The sequence below is a fragment of the Macaca nemestrina genome, chromosome 15 (genome assembly GCF_043159975.1).
Source record: "Macaca nemestrina isolate mMacNem1 chromosome 15, mMacNem.hap1, whole genome shotgun sequence".
In the NCBI taxonomy this organism is placed as follows: Eukaryota; Metazoa; Chordata; class Mammalia; order Primates; family Cercopithecidae; genus Macaca; species Macaca nemestrina.
In genome coordinates, this window is record NC_092139.1 from 44,373,741 (window position 1) to 44,396,374 (window position 22,634).

At 40.1% G+C, this 22,634-nt stretch overlaps 1 long non-coding RNA gene across 1 annotated transcript; it reads left to right on the forward strand.

Annotated features, from left to right (window-relative positions):
- The first annotated feature begins 12,437 nt into the window (after positions 1-12,437).
- On the forward strand, positions 12,438-22,397 carry LOC139358504 (uncharacterized). Its single transcript, XR_011613502.1, has 3 exons — positions 12,438-12,653; positions 13,102-13,335; positions 14,144-22,397. It is a non-coding gene; the product is annotated as an uncharacterized lncRNA (long non-coding RNA).
- Positions 22,398-22,634: the final 237 nt, after the last annotated feature.

Genomic DNA, 22,634 nt, shown 5'->3' on the forward strand with positions numbered 1-22,634 from the left:
ACTAGATCATCAGGGAATGGTGATTGATTATCTGAGAAATTTATCTGTTTGCATTCAGGATTCACCAAGTTACTATTCTAATGGGAACTCACTAAATGGCTTCACTAATTCCCCCTTAGAACTACAAACATTAAAAGTCATAGTATCTAAGACAAGTGAGCTTTTACCTCCTGGTTGCTACAGGGGAATTTATAAGAATATTTAGAAGTGACCCAGGTTCCTTTCTTTCCCTCCCATTAAAGCACATAAACTCTGGCCATTTTCACAGGTTTTTGCTAATTAATACCACCACTGTGGAAATGGGGGCTGTTCTACAAACAAGCTGCAACAAATGGGATTTTTATGGCTGGTGGAAAAGTCTGGGGAATAATTAGCAGATCTATGGAAATCCCTTGACTCCGGGCATCTGCATGGTAATGGCCAACCCTGGAGATCACTCAGGGAAATGGGGTCGGACTTTCCACCTTAGGGCACATTTATATTGTCAGTTACAGCCTTCAAACTGCAGTGGGACAAATGTGGGAAAATATTTTGTGAAATGCTAGACAAATGAACCTGGTGTTGACCAATCTCAACTAGGAAAACTGGCTCTGCTTTGCTAAGTGCTGTACAGCAGCCAAGACTCGCAAACGAAATATTTTGATATCTTGTTAAACTTGATTCCCCAGAGGGAGGTGCATACATATACACATGATAGACTCGGGTCCTCAAGGTGGATGGCCAGAGAAGATTAGAGAAATGACTGGCTCGAGGCAGGAAGAGAGAACTGTGAGGTCATCTGGTCCAGAGGTTTGTACTCAAAGGATCCTTGGAGAGAATCCAGGGGGAATCTGTGAACTTGGATGGGAAAATAATCACATTTTTGTCTTCACTAACATCTAATTGAAATAAACTCTTTCTTTCTATTTCAAATGAGGACAAAAAATAATAAGAACATCAGCTATACCCATGATATTGACACAGTGGAAATCAAATATATCTTTATGTCATATTATAGTATAGATATCTCAAGACATCATCTCTGCCTATCACTTCTGTGAAATTATGATAGTTACTGAACCCACTGCTAGAGCTTCTTCTTTAGTGAGCTACTAAAGAAAATACATATATTACTATATCACACATTTAAAACTATTTCGAGTACTGTGTTTTCTGTCACTAGGTTTTTGAGTAACTTTATATATTTTATCTACTTATGAGCATTATTCTGAGAACAGGACAGTCTTTATCACACTGCCAAGAGGTCCATAATACATGGCATAAGATCCCTTTCTTGCCCAATCTCCTCTATTTACAGCTGAGGAAATTGAGGCAGCGCTGGCAAGTGGCAGAGAAAAAGCCAGAACCCTAAGGTGCTGCCTCTAAGTCTGTTCTCAACATTCTTCTGCAGGAGAAGAAAGTATCCTTTGTAAAAACAACATGGAATACTTTCTTAAAACAATGTTTTAACATGTAGGAATCAGGGATGATAAGTAATTCCCGAGGCTAGTGTTAGCTAGGGAATTTGTTTTCAAATTCAAATATACTTTTCTACCTTCATTTTAAAGTGTGGCCATTGCCAAGTTAAGTGAATGTTGTTATTTTAAAAAATTAACATGGAGACACAATGATGTGGGTTATATTTAAATAGTTCCACAGAATATGTTCCATGTTATTTTCTACACCCATAGCAGCAAGTTTTTCTCCTGCATATTTAAGGCAATTTGGAATTAAATTTTTAATCTGTGAACACTCCAACTGGGAGCCTCGGGAAGCTGGGTGTCAGACCAAGCTAGGTTACAATGAGTATGGATAATTTAAATTATCAACTTCATGTATTATCTAGAATGAGGTGCATTGATTATATACATGTGTACATGTACTTACTAGTGGAAAAGACAGGAAGCACATTCATTTCAAGTAGTCAATGTCTTTCATGAAAGTATTAGCTGATTCTACATCCTTGGTGTGAACATAAAGATTTAAGAATTTCAAATAAATTATCTCTTAATGGTTAAATTGGTGTCACATTTTCTCAAAGCAATTGATCCTGACACATTGTGGTTTTCTAAATTTCATAATTGGTTGAATTGTAAAACTGTAGCATGGAAAGGAATCTTACCTGTCATCTAATTCAGTAATTCTCGAACTTTAGATTTCTTGACCATTTGCTTTTTTCTTCTTTAGCAATTTATCAGATGGGACATACATAGGAGCACATTTATTCATCTATTTTGGCTTTAATTTTTATGTTTTAATTTTGAAATAATATCAGACTTATAAAAGAGTTACAAATATTGTATAATTTCAGTATACCCTCATCCAGACTCTCCAAATAGTAATATTTCTTGTAATTACAGTACAGTGACCAAAATGAGAAAATTAACATTGATACTATCCTATTGTCTAAGCTATAGGCTTTACTTAGATTTTATATTATTCCACTAATATCCTTTCCTTGGTCCAGAGTCCAATGTAGGACTGTATGTTGCATTTAGTTGTCACCTCTACTTATTCTCCTTTAATCTGAGACATTTCCTCAGTTTTTCTTTGTGTTTTGTGACATGGAACATTAAACATTTTGCCAGTGATTTTGTAAAATTTCCTCATTTTAGGTCTGTCTGATCTTTTTCATGATTCTTTTCAGGCTATGCGCTTTTAGTAGGAATACCATGGAAGAGATATTATGTCCTTCTCAGTGCGGCATATCAGGAGGCACGTGGTGTTGATATCTTATCACTGGTGATATTAAGTTTGATCACTTGGTTAACGGAGTGTCTGCTAGTTTCTCCACTATAAAATTACACATCTCCTGTTGTAATCAATAAGTATTCTGTGGGGATACGCTTTGAGACTATATAAAAATCTTGTTTCTCCTCTTACTTTCATCTGCTAATTTTAATCAATGATCTTGCTTGAAACAATTGTTAGGATTGTATGAAAAAGTTTGTTAAAGAGAAGATTCAATATTTAACATGAAATCCACAATTTTATTTTCTTGAGATTTAGCTTGGTTTTTATAATTACTTCATTACCTTGCTTAATTTCTTTCTCTCATTATTTATTTACATTCTCATTATAAATGCTATGAGAATGTGACAGTTACAAATGTGCACACAATCTAAATGTCCTTGCAAGATAGGTGTGGTAATTCCTGAAGTTTCTAATTGGATTTCAAGTCTTTAACAACACAGAAAAAGGCACAATGTGAATTACTTTATGCATGAATGTAATTTAATCACATCCCATGAGTACAGAAGAGCATAGTTATTTACACCTTCAAGGCTTCAAACACCTAATAAGTGCACACAATATTGAAAGGAAACCTCCATGTTACACAGGTGTCAAAATCATACATTTCATGTTGTACTCTAAGACTCATCAAAGTGAATTGAAGCCTCAAGAACAGAGAGGGAGAGTTGTGATCTAAAAATTTCTTGTATTTACATTTGTTCATCTACTTCAGTATTTTTATAGCTCAAGTCTAGGTATATGTAAGTAAGCAGAAAAATAAAACTCCTACCTCAGATTTTTACATGCTGCTTTGGAAGGTGATGTAAGACTCTGAGATATATCTGGGCCTCCACAAAAGAGAAAAGAGCCTTGCCTGCTTGTTCTTGGAATGCATGGGGCCACCTGGTAGAGACCTATCTACAACAATCCCCCAAAATGTGAATAAGAATTAGCTTCTGGCTGAGCACATTGGCTCACTCCTGTAATCCCAGTACTTTGGGAGGTTGAGGCAGGTGGATTGCTTTGAGCTCAGGAGTTTTAGGCCAGCCTGGGCAACATGGTGAAACCCGGTCTCTACTAAAGACACAAAAATTAGCGGGGTGTGGTGGCACGCTTGTGGTCCCAGCTTCTCGGGAGGCTGAGGTAGGAGAATCACTTGAACTCCCGAGGTGGAGGTTGCAGAGTGAACCCAACCCCAGTCAAAAAAAAAAAAAAAAAAAAAAAGAATCCTACTAGACTGATTTCCCGTCCCCCCCCCACCCAGGGCCAACTCTCTTAAAATATAGACATATGTAATAGAGATGTTGCTATAGGAAGGATCATTTTTTCTTTTCCAAGATACCAAACAAAACAATTTCATAAACCTTTAGCTAGTTCCTGCTTCACTTCATCAGAAGCCATTGCTGTTTGTAAGTCCTCCAGTTCTTAGAAAACTCAAGTGCTGGAAATGTAACACCTCCATCACCTCTCATCCCTTGTTACTGTCAAAACTCTTTCCTAATGTCCACCTGAGGACCTGCATCAATAAAAACCTGATCTTTCAAAATCTAACCGTAATAGTAATGCCAGAACTTGTTTCTTGACCAACCCTTACCAACACTGTAATCAGCTCCTCAGAGGAAGATTTGAAAATATGATCATCAAGTATGTTGTGGACACAATGCTGAGAGGAAACACAATTTCTAGATAAGAGACTTAAATTGACTTTAAGATTGACTTCAAATCCAAAAGGCCATGACCGCTGAGTTTGGGCCAAATCTAACAAGTGGAAATGAACACGGCTCTCTGTAAAATTGTTCACTTGGGTCAGAAATGATTTGCTGGCACAAGTACAGATCAGAGAGGGAGCAAATGGACAAAACAAAATAAAACGAAACAAAACCTTGGGAATTTTCACTGCAAACAAATTAAAGCTAGAGATGCAGAGTGGCTGGAAATGTAACTATTCCCACCCACTTCCATGTGCGGTCCTTGAATGCAGAATTTATTCAACTGGAGGTGAAGACCTTGACCGAAGTATCGAGGGCCTTGAGCTTATTTTCTTCTATATGACCATCTTTCAGAAACAAATGATTTTTTAAAAAACAACCAAAAAAAAAAAAAAAAAAGAAAAAAGAAAAAAAGAAGAGAAACAAAAGTCAAAGAAGATTTTGAAAGAAGTAATAACTGACCAATTTGACATTAAAAAACAAATATTTGATGCATATGAGAATTAAACTTTTATAATGCAAAACCATCTCAAGTGTTCTAGGTATAGAAAATTATTTAATGACATCAAAATAGAGAGGTAGATGCAATAGTTTTCATCAAATTCACATTTGCAAATATTCTTTTGATACATAATCCCCTGTGTCAGTGCCAGAAAAACGGTGCTAATTTTGGAATAAAATCAGACCTTACTCTGGATTCACAAAATATTCGTCTATAAGAATGAAGAATGAGAGATGAGAAAAAGAAATGTGAGTTGAGAGAAGATAAGGAAAGTTTTCTGCAGAACAGAAAGAGAACACATTTCCTACATCCTGAGCCTCTCTCCTGTTTTTATTTTCCTTGTAAATTTTCCACATTTCAGAATGTAGGTTGATGTAGCCATTATGGAAAACAGTGTGAAATTAAAATTAGAACTACCGTACAACCCAGCAATCACTCTCCTGGGTATGTACCTGAGGAACATGAAGTCACTACCTCATAAAGATATCTGCACTCCCGTGTTCATTGCAGCACTAGTCACAATAGACAAGACATGGAAACACCTAAATGTTCATCAGCTGACAAATGGATACAGAAAATGTGGTATATACATAATACAGTGGAATATTATTCAGTTTTAAAGAAGAGATCCTGCCATTTGCCATAACATGGGTGATCCTGGAAAACATTATGCTAAGTGAAATAAGCCAGGCGCAGAAAAATCCTGCATGATCTCACTTATATGTGGAATGTATTTTTAAAAAGAGGTCAAGTACACAGAATAAAACTGTGGTTACCATGGGGGAAAAGAGAGATTGAGAGCAAATGGGGGAACATAGGTCAAAGGGAACAAAATTGCAGATGTATAGGATGAACAAGTTTAGAGATTGAATGTACAACATAAGGACTAAAGTTAATACGATTATATTGAATTAGAGATCTTTGTTAAATAAGTCATTTTCAGTTGCTCTTGTCACCAAAAAAACTATGTGAGACAATAGATACGTTAATTTGCTTTACTATAGTAACCATTTTATTATCTATATGTATCCCATAACATCATGTTGTAAAACTCAAATATGCACAATAAAATGTATTTATTTTTTTAAATTCCACCTTTCATTGAGGCCACCCAAGGATTTCCGTGTAAGCTCAGGGAAGAAAATCAGTTCTGCGGATGTACTGTGAGATAGCCAAGGAGCAGGCCCTAGGGAGGAAGCCTGCCAGTGGGCAAGCAGATACAGGTTTCTACAGCTGAAGCATTTACACAGAAACAGGTTGCATGTTTTCTGATCACTTTTAATTTTTGTTTTGAAGGCCCTGAAGAATTAATTAGGTGCCAGGGCCTTTTCTCTGCTATGTCCAGTCCCTGAAAGAACTGAAGCCATGAAGCCACTTAGAACCAGCATATCAACTGTTTCTAGATGATCAGAAACTTCCAGAGCTTTCCGCTTCAGCTCACTGTATGCTTTTAAGCAACAGAGATTTAAAAGTCTTGAGATTATAGAACCATAAAAATACACATTGACGTGTGGTCACATGTAAGGTTTAAGACTGGGAGTGAACCATAAAGGGAATGCTTTGTACCAGTACCAAAATACAAGTTCAATGAATGACGCAGCAGCTCTGAGAGGAAGACAAGGAAAACATCCAACCCGGACTCTCTCACGAGCTTGAGTGTGTGTTCTGGAGCTGAAGGATGCACGGTTGTTAAGCCCCTGTTCTTTTCCGTAAGTTCCTTCTGGGGCCTTCTGTAGCCATATAAAATGCAGCTAGTAAAACAGGTTTCCATGGGAGGGAGACCTGGGAGTGCCTGAATTTCCTTCTTTTTTTGCTGAGCAATTAAGCAACAAAAGCAGTCTGGGAAAATAGAAGACATTTCAGAGCTGGTCATGCATTCAACACATGCCAAAGAAGGGAGGTTTTGTCACTGTTTGACTCCTAATTCTGTATTTACTTGTTGGCTAAATGGAATTAATTCATTTAGTTTTGCAGAGTAGTAGGCTTACTTCTCTCCGTTAAGTTTCTCTTTTCCTTTCTCAAAAAGAAATGGCAAGCTTATCCTAGAAGGTTGAAGGAAATTTGGCAATCTGTTATTTGGTTAGAAGAAATGACCTTAGTTTAATAAACAAATTATTCAATTAATTCAACGTGAAAAAATAGTTTAGTACTTACTGTTGGGCAGACCTTGTACTAGGACATGGGATACACCAGTGAACAAGACATTCAAAGCTGTAGATAAACGAATAGGCAATTATGGTCAATGGACATGGGGTTAATGCAAGGGAAGGCATTGGGAACACTTGGGTCTTATTCACTTTTGGGGACCTGACAAAGGTTTCTTGCAGAAATCTAATCTGAGATCCAAGGAGTGAGTCAAAGTTCATTCAGTGACAGGGAGCGGGAGCTAAGTGTAATTATTTTTCCAGGCAGATGTGCAGAACAGTGGGGTGGGAGGCCTGAATGTGGGTGAGCACTCACTATGTATGAAGAACTAAAAGAATACTGAAATGACTGATATATGCACTGGTGAGGGATGGTCAAATAAAGTAGGTAGGAGCCAGATTCCTCAGATCATTGTTGGTGTTGTTAAGCATTTAGGATATTTTTCTTGCTCTGTCATTATTTTTAATTGACACATAATAACTGTATATATTTATGGGATGTAGTATGTTATTTCCATATATGTATACAATATGTAATGATCAAATCATGGTAATTAGCATGTCCATCACTTCAAACCTTGATCATTTATTTGTGTTGGGAAGCTTCAAAATCCACTCTTCTAGCTATTTGGAAATATATAATTAATTATTGTTAATTACAGACACCTTGTAGTGCTATAGAACACTAGCACTTATTCCTCCTCTCTCACTATACTTTTGTATCTGTTAGCATTTGAATTCTTGCTCCAAGAGCAAAGGGGTAACCACAGGGGAATGAATCACTTAGATTATGTAATTTCTTTTTGTCTACATTGTAGAAAATGGTTTGGAGGTAGGTAAGACCAGAGAATAGAGCAAGGGGAGGATGAAAGGTGAAAGAAGACAGCGCTCTTCCTATCTTGGTGGCCTTGGGGCTGGGTGGTAGTGTTGAGTTTGTCCTTCGCCTGGTGTCAACGATCACTATCTCAACCACATTTATCCCAATGATACCCCAATGGGCTGTAAGGACCCATTATGCCTCTGTCAACTATGAAATATCTAGACCTTTTCAAGTGTCTGTTTTTTTTCCTTAAACCATACCCATTTGGAGGTTAATACGTTGTTGGGTAAAATAATTAAACTTAGCTCCAAGTACAGAATGAAAGGGAACTTATTTGTTCTATCATGTTGGGACTGGAGAAATAATTTGATGTCTGTTTCATCCTCACCTTTTGAGTTAGTCTTTGCCCCAGAGTCTGAGAGAGTTGTCTCAAAGGAAATCTACAAAAATATTTGTGGATTTAGAAACTCTAAAGGGAAGAGAACATTGTTCTGCAGTTCATGTTCCTGACATTTCAGAAGCTCGGGATCCCAGGCTTTCAGGTTACAAAAGGTCTTTTTTCTTCTAAACATGTTCCCTTAAGGTGTCAATGTTTGATAATGTGTCCAATAAACATTAATGCATCAAACAAGCACAAACACCCTTTTTGACACAGGAACAAAGCTGGAGCTGTGGGACCTTAAGCATCAGCAGGCATGGGTGTGTTTTGGAGAGGGAAAAGTCCTCCTCAGATCACATGGCTTTCTGGGTAGAGAGGGAGAGCTGGATTTATCCTGAGTCTTGTGAATTATCTGCTGTGTGGCTGAGTTTTGTGGAAATTAAGCCAAAATCAAAATAAATAATGCATGTAAGTGTTTAGCACACTCCTTCGTATATGGTGGGCATCCAGTAAGTATTGGCTATTATTAAGAGCTATGGAGTCCGGGCCACATGCTAAAGGACATTCAGGAGTGAAACTGTTTTGGGTTGCTGTAGGGGGTAGGGATGTATGTTGCATGGGAACAGTCAGGGAGGGAGGTCCATTTTCAGCATCACCCCAGGGTCAGATGGCATGACACAGACACAGGGACCGAGAGAGAGAGAGAGAGAGAGGGAGAGAGAGAGAGAAAGGGGGAGAGAGAGAGAGAGAAACAGAGAGAGAGAGAAAGAAAGGCAGTGAATGAGCCCCTCCTGTTATTGTCCTAAACCCACATTCACTGAGGGCAGCCTCTACTCCACTACTGCAGTAAAGGTTCTCCTGTGAAGCCAGATATGCAGCAGCCCTCCCTCCAGCACCTTGCTTTCCCAGGATCTGTTTCTTGCTAGGCATGCCATAGATTCCCAGAGCATTTTATAAATTACAAAAAGCTATGCAATGGCAAGGTATTACTATTACTGTGTATCCAACTGGTGATGTTATCCCTATAGACAAGATATGTTGGGGACACCCCAGGCCTCTTCCTCCCCACTCCTTCCCATTTTGAAGTACACATTTATGTTTATAGATTGTTACTATATCCAGAGCCCGGTCTTCTCCTATTTCTCGTACTTGTTCCTTGCCAACATCCCAAATTTCATTAAGGCTCTCCTGGGAGACCCAAAAAGTGGTGGGAAGAAAATGCAATTCTGAAGTCCAAATGTGGGATGATGGAAAATCAGGAATCTGTTATAGAATTTTAATTTAAATACACCGTTGGCATTAAATGCACCAATGGCGAGGGGCTGAGTCATTGAGCACTAGAATTCCAGATGCATTCAATAATGATGGTTCCTAGTGGGTAATTACGTGGCTGTGGCCCCCATGTTTTTCTTGGAGTCTGTGATGCTCCCTCAATTTGCTCTTCCTGTACTCACTTCTTGTCTTTCATTCTTGTCGTTGAATATTTTGGGTATATGGGACAAAAATAAGAATGCAAGCAGGCACCGACCAGCATGACAAAGATGAAATAGATGGAAGATGCTCACTGTTGGCAAGGATGTGGGACAACTGGAACTCACATGCAGTGCTGGTGGGAGTATACACTGACAAAACCTTTTCGGAAAAATGGTTGCTAGTATCTACTAAAGCTGAAAGTAGCTATGCTATTGTTCAGCAAGTCCACTTGTAGGTGTGTACTTAACAGAACGCAGAAAACAGTCACCAAAGACATGTAGTAGAATGTTCAAACTCCTCAAAACTGGAATTACTCTAATGCCCATCAGCAATAGATTGGATAAATAAATTCTGGCATGTTTGCAAAAATGGGGTGCTATATAGTTTTGAGAGTGCATGATATAATTCTAAATTACATGCATCAATATAGATGAATCTTATTTATAAACGTAAATGTTGAGCAAAAGAAGCCAGATGCATGCACAAAAATACACACTCTATGACTGTAGTTTGTATAACAAACACCACTGATTTGTGCTATTAGAAGTCAGGATAGCAGGTCGAATGCCGTGGCTCACACCTGTAATCCCAACACTTTGGGAGGCTGAGTTGTGCAGATTGCTTGAGGCCAGGAGTTCGATAGCAGCCTGGCCAACTTGACAAAACTCCGTCTCTACTAAAAATATAAAAATTAGCTGGGTGTGGTGGCAGATGCCTGTAATCCCAGCTACTTGGGAGGTTAAGGCACATGAATCACTTGAACCTGGGAGGTGGAGTTTGCAGTGGGCAGAGATGGCACCCCTGCACTTCAGCCTGGGTGATAGAGCGAGGCAGCATCTCAAAACAAACAAACAAACAAACAACCAAAAGAAGTCAGGATAGTAATTAGTATTAGTGACTAGAAGAAAGCATTACTGGGGACTTCTTGGATGCTAGTCAGGTTCTGTTTCTTAGTCTGGGTGCTGGTTGCAGGATTGTGTTCAGTTTGTGAAAGTTCATTGGACTGTATGCTTAAGGGTATTTTCTGTATACTGTATTTTAATAAAAAGTTTTTTTTTCAATTGGCAAGTTTAAATAAATTATTTCTGCCATCTTTGCAGCCCTGGACACCATTAGTAATTTTTATGGAACAAAGCTAGCCTGCAGAACCAGCCAGCTACAGACAATTCCTCTAGTCCTTAAGTTTATACATTTCATACAGAAAATAGCACTTTCCCATCATTATTTCTGAATGGGTTAATCAATATCTTCATCTAAAAGATGAAGCCAGAAATGTCAGCTACACAGAGCTGTTGCAAATATTAACTAGCATCTTGTATATAGATACAGTTCCTGGCACTGGCAGGTATTTGGTATGGTGGCAATGCTGAACCCCTGATTCCACTTGGAATAGAAGTCAGGATAGCAGCGTTCTGTGCTAGACATTGCTCATAAGCTCATGATATACTTTATAAGTAATCTTGTTTTATCCCATATCAACCCTATGGGGTAAAAATTATTTCCATCATTACTCAGATAAGGTGACTGAGGTTCAGAGAGCCAGATGGGCAAGGTCACAGAGCTGGAGGAGGCCCACTGATGTGTGAACACAGGACTCTTCCAAAGTTCATTCCACAGGAACACGCCGCCTCCCAATTAGGTAGAAAACTACCCGAGTTGTACTTTAATTTCTCTAAACATAGTGGTTTCCTTCTGAGGTAGAAATCATCTGCTCAGCTGGTTTTGGAGTACCATTTTCCTTGTTGAGTTGACTTAGTGGTAAAAGAAGTTTTGAATGAAGTGGGCAGAGAGATCCGGAGAATAGCAGGGAAGTCTCCAAGGACCTTGTGATTTTGGGCTGTCACTGTGGGAGTTGTTATGCTTTGCAGTAATTGCATATTGGATACATAATTCTAATTTTCATGGAGTGGGCTGCCCAGACCCTCCAACTTTTAGTGCTTGTTGACGTAGTTTTATATGTTTTATCAGTTTAACAACTAAAACACACTTTCCTCTTGGTCAAGAATTTCCCAGGAGTATACTAGCAAAAGTGGGAGATGCAAATTTGCAAATATCCACTTTTGCTTCCACTGAAAGGAAAATAATAAAAAGTCCAGGTACTGGCCAAAAATAACTTTCACTAAAGCAGACCCAGAAGCCCAGCCCTGGTCCTTGCAACCAAGATATGATGTGGTCTGCCCTCTTTGCAAGTTGAGCTGTGCCAACATCTGTTGGACTGTTGCCTCTGACAGCTACATAGAGAAAGACATGGGAAAGAGATGTGGCAGAAGAACCAATATATGTGGTGCCAAGCATCGTTGTAGATATCTGCAAGTTGTATACCATGATTTAATTTAGAAAGAAAAATTGAGGTCACAGAGGGTAAGAAACTTGCTTAATGCCACAGAGATGTTAAATGGCAGAATCAAAGTGTGGGCCTATCACAAGAATTGGCAAACTTTTTCTGTAAAGGGGCAGATAGTAAATATTTCAGCTTTGTGGGTCATATGGTCTTTGTTGCAATTAGTAGTCTCTTCTGTTGTAGTGTGAAAGCAACCACAGATAATATAGAGGCAAGCAGTTGTGGTTGTATTCTAATAAAACTATTTATGAACACTGAAATTTCAAATTTCATGTAATTTTTGTGTCTTAAAATATTATACTTAAAATTATATTTAACTCTTTAAAAACATAAAGACCATTTTTAGATTACAGGTATACAGAAACAGGTGGTAAGACATATTTGGCTCATAGGCCATAGTTTAGCTGACCCTTTGTTTTATCTGATTTGAAAGCTCACGCAAGCTGTTTTGACTTAGCAGGTTGTTTAATCTAAAGTTCTTTGGAATAAAAACCTCTCTGCCAAGTAGGACTTGGCTTTATGCTTAACATGCTTTGACTGTTGAAGAGGCCTTTGGCACACATTGAAGGGATGGTGAGTATATATTTGTGTGTGTTTGTGTGTGTGAGAGAGGGGATAGAGGGAAGGAGGGAAAGAAAGAGGGAGGGGAGAGAGAAAGAGAGAGACAGAGAGAAAGGAGGGAGGCACAGAGAACAGACAACAAAAATAATTAACTCAATTTTTTCTCTTATACCAACAAACAGACTTTGGTGATATTGACTTTTCTATTTTCAACATCTAAGATGTCTTGCTGTTTTCTAAAATAAAAGTGAATTAATGTCAACATTAAAATTTTTTATCAAATTGGGAGAATTTTGTCATCTGCTTGACATTTGGTAAATGAAATTCAATGGTGCCTCATTAAATATTGTGAATGTTAACACTGAATCAGGAGTAGTCTCAGGGAGGTTTGCAAATGATATCGACTGAGGTTTGTAGATAGTATTGACCGAGGTCCTCCATGTTATCTCTGCTTCATTAGGTGATGGAGATGCCAATCCATGGAACCAGGTGGCACAGCTATGTTGGTAGCTATACCAGAGGCTTCTTGGCAAAGATTCCTCCAGGGAAGGAAGGTACCATCAGAGAACCATGCATGAAGACAGGGAAGAAATGATTGGAATCATGAAGCATTAAACTGGAAGGAAGCTTTAGGCAAACCTAACTCATGAGAAAGCGGACACCCAAATGTTACCAAGTTAGTACCAAAACCAAGGTTGGTATTTGCATAAATATGCTTTTCTATCTAGTATCAAGTCCTTCTTAGTATTGTTAATAGGCCTTAAGCTTGGTTTGTCTACATATAAATCAAAATGACAATGCCAACCCATTAAAAAAGTAAAAGAAGTCCCAAACAGTTCTGATTTCCTCCAATGTGACTATTTCTGATATATTATAAAATAACAAAAATCAAATTCAAAGAATGAACTTTTTGCCCCTATTTTGCTAATAATGGTTTAAGTAAATGGATGGTCTTTCTAATCTTTCCCAAAGGCCCCTAGATTAATTGTTAGTGACATTGCTAGGAAACTCCCATGAAATCTTGTAGGTCCATGGAAACCATGCATCAGACTCTAACATTTTGTGCAGATCACATGCTATCATGTGAAAATGTTCTGTTCCAAAGTCCCCTGGAACTTGGGATGCATTTTTCCTAGAGAACAATGTTCCAAGCAAAGGTCCATTGGATTCCCCAAGTGGCTGACTGCAACGAATGTGCTCAGAAGCTGCTGAGGCTTAAACTTTCAGCCCTTCGAGAGGCAGCTCGAGAGACTGGGAAACTGGAAGAGGCTCTGCTATATCCTGTCCTGCTTTTGGGAGATCTTGGCAGCCCTTGCGTAGAGAGAGGGAGGAGGATTGGTGGGTGTGGGGGTTTGGTGGGGAAGCTAAGGTCCTCCTTTGGAAACAACGGAGGAAGGCTCCATGTTAAAGGGGAAAGGAGGAGACAGGAAACCTCCATTAAATTGTTTATAAGTTGAATTGTTTCTAAAGCCGGAACTGACAACTGTGTTTTTACAAAGTAGAAAAGGATGCAACAAGTTCCACAGTCCTCATTCAGGCATATACAGTGCTTAAGAAGATCAGAGTGCAGTTTTCTTTGGGCAGGTAGGTTTCAAAAAAAAATTGAGTGTTGACACAGTGTATAAATTCTTCCAATTTGAAAATTATTGAGGGTTATTACTGATGCCATTTGAACAGTACCATAACATTCATGGATTGTGGAATGGCTCAGATCGCTGCCTAAGCAAGCAATTATTTTGTTTTTGCTTCTGCAGTTAGACAAGGAAGAATGTTTTGCATTCTATCAGCTGGGCTTTTATTGTTTTTCATGTTAGAACAAATGTTCTTTGAGAGGTGGGGTCTTGTTTGAGGAAATGTCAAGTTGTCCAGTTTAGATTTATTGGTGATTGTGGCAGGTGCTAAATGTTTCAAGAAGTTGGTGTATGCACTTTTTTCTTCTCCCCTGGCAGACTTTCCTGGAATCAGGATATGTTCTCCGCAGGAAGAAAGCAAATGTGCTATACTTAAAATTCAGTGTATGACAGAAACACCTAAAGACTTATAGTAGATGAATTTACATCATCTGAAAGGTATTTTATGCACCAATTTCCAAAGTTAGGGAAGGCCACTAAGCAAGGGACTGCCACTTAAGACACAGGCATTGTCTATGGCGTCTGGGTGGACCAAAGAGGCAAGATTTGTGGGAATATCATGAGAGTTGCTGGCTCTAATATATTTGCTGTCCAATGTCCAGAAATTCCTGCCTTTGGAATAGTCCTTGGAGAGACAGTTTTCTCCAACTTAGCCCCCCTTTCCCACTATGCATCCTCACGAGCAGGTCCAATTCAATGTGAACTTTTGGCAAGGAATCCTTTGGAGGTTTATGTTTTATCTTAAAAATTGGTAGGAACTTTGCGTCTTTCCCATCATATATTCATGTTTTATGTAACATAAAATTATCACCCATCTGCAAATCTTTGAGTGGAAATGAAACTTCAGGAGGATGGACCATATCTCTTCCACGGTCCTGGCCACTCTGCAGAATACCCTCTTGTCTTTTCAGGAGCAGGGGGATCCTACTTTGAGAAATAAGGACTTCAGTCATTGTTCAATTGGTAGTCTGGTCATTGTCCTTTGAAAATGTACAAATCCTCTCCTGGAACAGTAATACATGAGTTTATTTTTACATTAGAAGGAGGTACTTTATCAAAGGAGTTCATTGTCATTTTGGAAAACAATATTCTGGGCTTGGAAAGATTGTAAACTAGAAAATCTTTGGTGATGAAAAAGGGCAAGATTTGAAAGTGTGGGATACTGTGCCTAAAGGGTAACCTTACTTGGGGATGTGGGGAATCTGGGCTGAAGGGGGAGGATTTGGGTGGGGCTGGAGGAGAAGCAGATTCAGAGAAAAAGGAAGGAGGTGTAAGCCACAAGGTTTGCCCAAGATTTTCTTAATGGCTTTCCATTCTCCCAAATCTATTTCCAATCTCGGTTTCAGTCCTCAGCTCCATCTCCATCTCCTCTGTCCAAGTGGCAGCATCTCCAGCTTGGAGAATCAAGTTCACATGTCCAAAATGCCAACTCACCTGTGAGAAACTTTGCCTACTCCTTATCATGCAGCATTTCTGTCTGCTCATTCCTGTGTGGCTTCATCCCTCACACTGCCAACTATCTGTCTCCCTGTTCCAGCAAGAAACTGGGGAGTCTTTGTCTTTTCCTTCTTCCCAACCTCCCATGCACATGTTTAGTTGATCATGAAATCTGACCAGGCTTAATGTAACCTTTGAAACATTCTTTTATTCTCTGTAGAAATTTCAGTTCCTGCAGGAAACTGAGCACGCAAAGGGCTGAAAGGTGGAGAGTTTAATGAACAGTTGGCTTCCAGAGTAGGGAGGAGGAAGCTAAGTAACAGTGGCAAGGTTGGATGCAGTGGCTGACATCTGTAATTCCAGTACTTTGGGAGGCCAAGGCGGCCAGATCACCTGAGTTCAGGAGTTCAAGACCAGCCTGACCAACATGGTGAAACCCTGTCTCTACTAAAAATATAAAAATTAGCCCGTGTGGTGGCGGGCACCTGTATTCCCAGCTACTCGGGAGGCTGAGGCAGGAGAATCACTTGAACCCAGGAGGCAGAGGTTGCAGTGAGCCAAGATCAAGCTGCTGCACTCCAGCCTGGGTGACAGAGTGAGACTCCATCTCAAAACAAACAAACAAAAAAACAAAACAGTTGCAAAAGACCCAAAGGCAGCTGCAGGATGCATTTACCATCCTTAGGAGAATAAGGTGCAAGGGTCGGCAGTGGGAATTCCTAAAAGTACCTGATCTCTAAGCTTGGAGCTGTGGAAGAAGGGCCACCTGATGGGAGCTAAAACAGGGGATGCAGCCGCTGCCAGGACTCTGGAAAGGTAGGGGCAGTTAGGGACGAAAGCCAGGGAGACAATCACCACCATCATTTGCTCTCCCTCTTCTCATCCTCTGATCTCCTGCTAGTGCTTCCAATTGGCAAAGGCCAACCAAAAATCACAGGGCAAAGGAGTTCGGTGCTGTAGGCCACAGATGGGAGGCAGGCTCCTGGGGTACAAAGAGTGCAGAGAGGGGAGCAAAACGGATCTGGTAGGGTAAGCAACAAATGGAGAATGGCCAGCCCAGATTCAGCCCCTCCCTTCAACACCTGAAAATTCGACCTGAATTCAAGACCATTATTTCTTTCTTGGATGGCTGGAAAAAACAAACAAATAAACAAACTTCCCAGTGGTCCCAATTGACTTCAGTGTGTGCTCTAATTTCATTATATAAACACCATTTCTTAACAATTTCAATGCTGACAGACGGAGCTCATGTGTCAGCTAACAGGGGAAAAGCAGCATCTATGAGCACAATTCCCCACACTGGAGCTCCTCGCCTATCATCCCCCGTCAATAGCATACACAGGGCTGCAAATTGAACAGATCTCACGTGATGATTAGGGAATTATCTGTATTTCGTTAAGAAAAATCACTTGTAAACTCTGTTTGAAAAAAGTATTGAAGGCCGGGCGTGGTGGCTCATGCCTGTAATCCCAGCACTGTGGGAGGCCGAGGTGGGCAGATCATAAGGTCAGGAGTTCGAGACCAGCCTGACCAATATGGTGAAACCCCATCTCTACTAAAAATACAAAAATTAGCCGGGCATGGTGGTGTGTGCCTGTAATCCCACCTACTCAGGAGGATGAGGCAGGAGAATTGTCTGAACCTGGGAGCAGAGGTTGCTATGAGCCGAGATTGCACCCCTGCACTCCTGCCTAAGTGACAGAATGAGATTCTGTCTCAAAAAAAGTATTGAAAACACATCCTTGGGGCTTAACAGATATTCGTAGGGAGTGCTGAACAGGTATTTATTAAAGGGGTAAATGTTACTTGTGACACTCACAATTAGTGGATCTTTACACGTGAATGTGTTGAATACAACCAGACCCCTATAATTAGACACACTGTTCTAAAAATGAATTTCTAAGGTACGAATCTAATCTAATCACCTCTTGACTCACACAGGTTGGTAGCTTCCCATTGTCAAGAAGTTCTTAACATGGTGGAAAAGATCTCTTCATCATCTCAACCTCAAAGTCTCACCCTGGTCTTTCCAAGTCTCTTCACTTACCTCTCCTGATACCATCTGTTCCCATCTACACTAAGATCCTTATCAGTCCTGGAAGAATACACTCAAAGCCGATGATCTTTGTGCCCTCTGTACGTTCTCTCAACATTTGGCATTTTTATGAACACTGGCCCAAATTCCAGCTGCCAGCACCTGACACTCTGCCCAAGATCTTCTCTGACCAGCACAACCCACTCTGCCCATGTGTGGGGAAGGCTTCAAGCGCCAGGGAGTTAATGGCCCCTGGAAGCATCCCTGACCAATGACTTCCAAGAATGGGTGTATAAATACCTCCACTCTTTCCTCCCTTGAGTGAGATAACTCTGAGGCACATGTTTGACATTGCTTCATGGAGTTCCTCAGCAGGATTAAGTTCCAGTTGCCCTCAGTGGTAACTCGGGTTTGATTCATCCTTTGTTTGCTTCCTTCATTTCCTGTCTCACTTCCTCACTTCCCTATCAGTGTTTCCCTGAATCACCTTCCAAATAAACTACTCACATTGGAATCTTTGCTTCAGGGTTGACTTTTGGAAGAACCTAACCTAAAACATTTCAGTATTCTCTGTCAGCATTTTCTTGCCTTTGCGTAAGGCATTGTTTGTGTCTGGATTCCCCTTTGTTTCTTTTTAAACAAACATTTAAAATGACACAGGAAAACAAAGAATAAAATGTTTCTCCTTCATCACCTATTCCCCTCCCTTCTCCCTTCTCCCTCTCATCCTGGTCTACTTTCCTTCCAGAACTAACCACTGTTTGGTATACATACTTCCAAATTTTTTCTTTATATCTACACATTTAAAAGTATGTAGATATACAAATGTGAATACATTTACCAATCTGTGTATACAATGATAAGTGAATTTGAACACATCTTTATACACAGTCCTTTTCACATGAATGAAATCACATTATACATGTTGCACTGTGACTTTTTTTTTTTCGATAGTACAATACCCTTGGATTCCATAATACAGTGTGATATACTATAATTATTGAAACATTTCTGCTACTGATAAACACTTAGGGTGCTGATACTTTTTCCACTGTTATAAAAAAATTCTGCAATGACTATCTAAGTGCATATATCTTGCACACATGTGCCAGCCATCCTGTAGATGAGTGTGTCTGTTTGAGCTTTTTAGTTTTCAGCAATAGAAAACCCAGCTTCGGCTGGGCGCGGTGATTGACGCCTGTAATCCCAGCACTTTTGGAGGCTGAGGTGGGCAGACCACCTGAGGTCAGGAGTTCCAGAGCAGACTGGCCAACATGGTGAAACTTCATCTCTACTGAAAATAGAAACCTGGTGGCAGGTGCCTGTAATCCCAGCTACTCGGGAGGCTGAGGCTGGAGAATCGCTTGAACCCAGGAGGAGGAGGTTGCAGTGAGCGATTGTGCCACTGCACTCCAGCAGGGTTGACAAGAGTGAAACTCTGTTTCAATAGAAAAAAAAAAAGAAAAAGAAAAAGAAAAAGAAAAAGAAAACCCAACCTCAACTAGCTTCAGCAAAAGCGAATTTATTTGGTGAAAGGGCGAATCTGGTTTTAGAATCAGCTATCAAGGGCTCAAGAAGTGTCACAGGGACTGGTCCCCCCCTCTCTGCTGTCCCCCATGTCATGTCATTCTCCAGATCTTTCCTTTTCATTGCCAGGAGTTCCAGGCTTCTACCCTCAGAACTCCAAGGCCATTGGAAAACAGAGGACAGTTTTCTCTTAGTTGCCCAAGGAAATGTTCCCAAATTGTATCAAAAGCCCAACTCTAGGTTAATTATTGTGGCTGGGGGATGTAATCCATTCACAGGCCAGGGCTGGCTGGGTGTAGTGGCTCACGCCTGTAATCCCAGCACTTTGGGAGGCTGAGATGGGTGGGTCACTTGCGGTCAGAAGTTTGAGACAAGCCTGGCCAACATGATGAAACCCCGTCTCTACTAAAAATACAAAAATCAGCCAGGCATGGTGGCGGGCACCTGTAATCCCAGCTACTCAGGAGGCTGAGGCAGGATAATTGATTGAACCCAGGAGGTGGAGGTTGCAGTGAGCCGAGATCATGCCACTGCACTCAAGCCTAGGCCACAAAGCGAGACTCCTTCTCAAAAAAAAAAAAAAAAAAAAAAAAAAAAAGCAAAACAAGCAAACAGACAAGCAACAAAAAACCCCAAAAAAACCATAGGCTAGGGCTAGGCATATGACACCTTGTGACATGAATTGGACATGGGGAAAGGGAGTGATTCCCCAGGGTTAGCCTTGCTCCTATCACTAGAAGGAGGAGGGAATGCTGTGTGACAAGGAAAGGAATTAATGTCCACTTGAGATGAATTTGAGATGGATGTCTGCAAGTGGTAACAGAGAATTAAAAAGTGGGCGCATGAAAAATTTTGATCGGTACTGCTATCAAAATCGTATCTCAGTTTATATTCCCAGTGCCAACAGTATTTGAAAGAGTCTGTCTCTCAGAGCCTGTAGACACTGGATATTGTCAGTGTTTTAAATTTCAGCTGATCTGATATCTAAAAATGGTATCTCACTGTTCTAGACTGTTCTAGTATGGTGTTCTAGGTGAACACTCTTTCATGTGTTTAGCTGGCCTTTGCATTTCTTTTTCTTTGAACTGCCTATGCATATCTTTTGGTCAAAATTCAATTGAATTGCCCTTTTTTATTGTGAGAGCTGCTACAAACGACACTAAAAAGGGAACTCAGTTGTGTGTGTGTGTATGCACACACACATATGTTTATAATACATATGTTACTTAGGGTTTATAGCAGCCCTGTGACCTCCTTGAGGGTGGCACCTTGCCATAATACAGCCTGACACCTAATACAAAGTAGAAATCAATAATTATTTATCATACAAATAAAGAAACAAATAAGTGAATGAATGAATGAGTCAATAGTGTTGACTGCCTTGTATTGTCCTAAGCCTGAGAGACAGTGAAATATCCCTGTTCCTGAGTACTTTTCTATAAGTTTCTGGAAGTTTCCCTGTAAAGCATCTCTGTAAGCTTTTCTATAGGCTGTGAGAAGCGCATGAGTCGGGTTAATAGGAGGCATATAATTTTGAATTGCTTTTCAGAAATGGCCTTCATATTCCTTTGCACTCACTCATCCTGTTGATAAGAGCAGATGGCCTGCTGCATGTGACTCAGACTCGCACACACACCTCCGCTCCCTTGAAGTGCCAGCCCTGGAGCTTTGTTGAGGCTCGCATCTGCCACGGGAGTCAGCTAGTACGTTGCCCAGTTCAACATCCATCCAGGATTTCATAGGAACTTGAGAATCATTGTTTTTGGCTTGAATCCTGGGTTTGAGGTTTCTTCGTGTAGGAATCTGAAAAAAGGATTTGGAAACGTTGTTGTCTCTAATCCCAAAGTATGTATCTGGGAGGCTGCCTTCGCCATCACCCACCTAATAACTGAGGCTCCTGGGGTCATTTCGCTCAAGTGCATTCATTCCTCTGGTAGAATCAAAAGAAACTGATCCAGGCAACAGAGTACCTGGGTTCTAATCTGGTTCTGATGAGCGAGTTATTTACCCCTTACAGCCCCATTTTCCCTATCCTAAAATGATATAGTTGCAACTGACGATCTCAAAGTCCCCGTCCAACTCTACAATTCAGAGTGGAATTCTGAATTCTGCTCTGCCACCAACAGCATGTCCTCAGAGCTTTGCCTATTACTCATGAGAATGTGAATGTCTGGGTAAATAGATATTTTGGGGTCAGCTCTAAAAAACCCAGAAGTACGTATTGTATGTTGATTTTGGCACATGGACAAGCCTGAACAGGGCTGTGTCAAGCCTTTTACCATGATAGCTGCCGGAAGAAAAGCCAGGCAAAGCAGTCTGGGTGAGCTGCTTGGAATGAAGAGGACCAGCCCACGTCCCATGGCACAGATGACCTTCAGGAGAAGTGAAGGGGAGCAGCTAATGTAAAGAAATCATTAGTATCTATGTTGGAAATGGCTTATGACACTGTCTCAAAGCCACATTCTCAGACAACAGGGAAAGCTGTAAATAGATCCACACAGTTATCCAAGCATAGCAGAGTAAAACTAAAGGAAAGCCAAATTAAACAGGCTCAACCAAAGTTTTGAGTGAAAGTGTTGAATATTGCTCATGCCTTCAGAATGGGAAGCTCTATTTAGAATATTCACAATGGTGGGTCCTCTGGAGGTGACTACAGGCTGGTAGGTCGGTTCTATCTTCCCCCTAGGAACCATCTCAGCAAAGAAGAATCAGAGGCAAAGACTCTTTCAAAGCAAGGACCTCACACTGCGAAGGACTTTGAGCATTGCTTGATTGCTACTCAACTGGCAAAAGGTTTTAAAAAGCAGGTTAGGCCCCAAGACCACATGACTGAGAATCCTAACACATAACTGAGAATTATAATAACATGATGGATTCTCCTTGAAAAATATATTTTGTATTTTGGCATAATTTCAAACTTAGAGAAAAGTTGCAAGAATTGTACAAATGATTTTTGTGTATGCTTCATACTCACATTCTGCATTTTACCAATTCTTTTTTCCCTTCCTCCCTTTTCTTATTTCATGTATATGTGAAATATAAATAAATAAATAAATAGACACACATACATAGATGTAACAGTTCTTGGGGATATATATATATATATATATATATATAGAGAGAGAGAGAGAGAGTGTATTTCCCACAGAACTGTTTAGGAATAGGTTGCAGACATGATATCCTAAATATTTCAGTGCATATTTTCTAAAAACAACGATAGTCTCTTACATAACTGTAGTACTATTACCAAAATCAAAAAATTAACATTGCCATAATACTATTATCCAGTTCATAGACTTAATTCACTTCCCCAACTGTCCAAAAATAAATATTTTATAGCAAAAGAAAGTCCTAGACTACATG